This window comes from Armigeres subalbatus, chromosome 3 (genome assembly GCF_024139115.2).
Source record: "Armigeres subalbatus isolate Guangzhou_Male chromosome 3, GZ_Asu_2, whole genome shotgun sequence".
Taxonomy (NCBI): Eukaryota; Metazoa; Arthropoda; class Insecta; order Diptera; family Culicidae; genus Armigeres; species Armigeres subalbatus.
The window spans coordinates 205,074,225-205,075,864 of NC_085141.1; positions in this window are offsets into that span (position 1 = coordinate 205,074,225).

Consider the following 1,640-nt stretch of genomic DNA (forward strand, 5'->3'; position numbering starts at 1 on the left):
GCCAGCGAGTGCGGGGTCTATCCCGGAGCTGATAACCTCTTCCAGTTTCTCTGCTAAACATCAATTTTATGCTCTCTCTTCCGGCATACGCACTACATGTCCAGCCCACTGGATTGTGCCGTATTTTAAAAGCCTGCCGTCGCGACGTCTGCATTTTTGTACATGTGCTACTCGTGATTCATGCATTATTTGCCGAACAGATAGATTTCGGTGAAATACGTTGTTTAACTCTTGCATAAGGTAAAAATACTTAAAAATGAATCGTTACCATCAGGATAATCAAGCTGTTTTTGCTTGGATAGGGCATATTGCCCCCCTTCTTTTATAAGTTATAGTCAATGCAAGTGTGTTGGAGATAAGTTGTGTTTTGACGGGGATAATCGAGATTCGGGGAACCATTCCAGGTACGGAAAATATGGAATTGTTGTAGGTAAAATGGTTATATTTTTATCGTCTTATGGTTATCGATTATTTTTTCATCGCTTTTGTTTCTTTTCTTTCTCGTTTCAGAGGGCGAGTAACGGCGCTTGAACCTAGGCCTATATAGAGGAAGGTGGGGAGACTTAATCTCCAGGGAGACTTGATCACCCCCTGTTTTATCGAGAACTAAAGTAGTTTTGCAAATTACAAAATCGATTTTTGGCGGTTTTTCTCGAGTTCTTTCGACTTTTTTGAAGATACGCGTAGAAAACGAATTTTGTGAAAAATACGGGTAAAAAACCGTGTAAATACCGAAAACCGCGTAAACTAGAAAATTCGCATGAATCTCCGCAAGCCGTATATAAACAACCGCGTAAAAAGCGATCCCAGCTAGACCAGTTAGTCATAACACAATTTTATCACAATTATATCAATATTGTTACAAATAACAATACTTGCAATAATTTTGTTATAAATTTTCTGCCAAAGATGGAGGAAAGAAAATTTCATGATCGTTATAACATGATTATAACATAATGTGTTGTTTATTTTTACCGAACAAAAATTGCCTACATTTTTGGTAGATAGGAATTAGAAAAAAAACCTTCAGTATAACTACAATCAAAGTTAAACCAGCTGGATGAGTTAATTGCCTACATTATGGATAATCATAATCTTTTCATAATTTGTTATAGTAAAGCTATTTTCACCACGTTTTATGTAACACAGCGGGTTATATTTTTGTTCAATTAATAACATATTTAGTAATATTGTTGTTAAAACTAAAAGAGACTTTGTAACATTTTTTGTTATTTTAACTACTATTGGTACATGTTTTATAACAACCGCTGTTATGAAAAACTTCTGTAAAAGAATAACAAGTTCTGATATAAATCTGTTACTATTTACTGGCCGGGAGTGTTTCTCGTTTCATTGTCTCAGTCTTTGACTCATTTGAGGTCAACTTTCCCAAATAACTCATATTTTTTCAGGCTTATTTCGATTTTTTATTATTATTAAATTAAAAAATAGTTCAAAGCGTTAAGAAGTATGAGCTTTTAGGAAAAGTTTACCTTCTTCTTTATCTTCTTTATTGGGACCCGGTATAAGGTAGAACGAAGGTAGGCATTACCAGGAACCAATTACCACCGCTTCGATAAGGCAAAGTTAAAAAGTTAGAATATTTCTGTCAATAAGTAAAAGCACATTCAACTATCTCA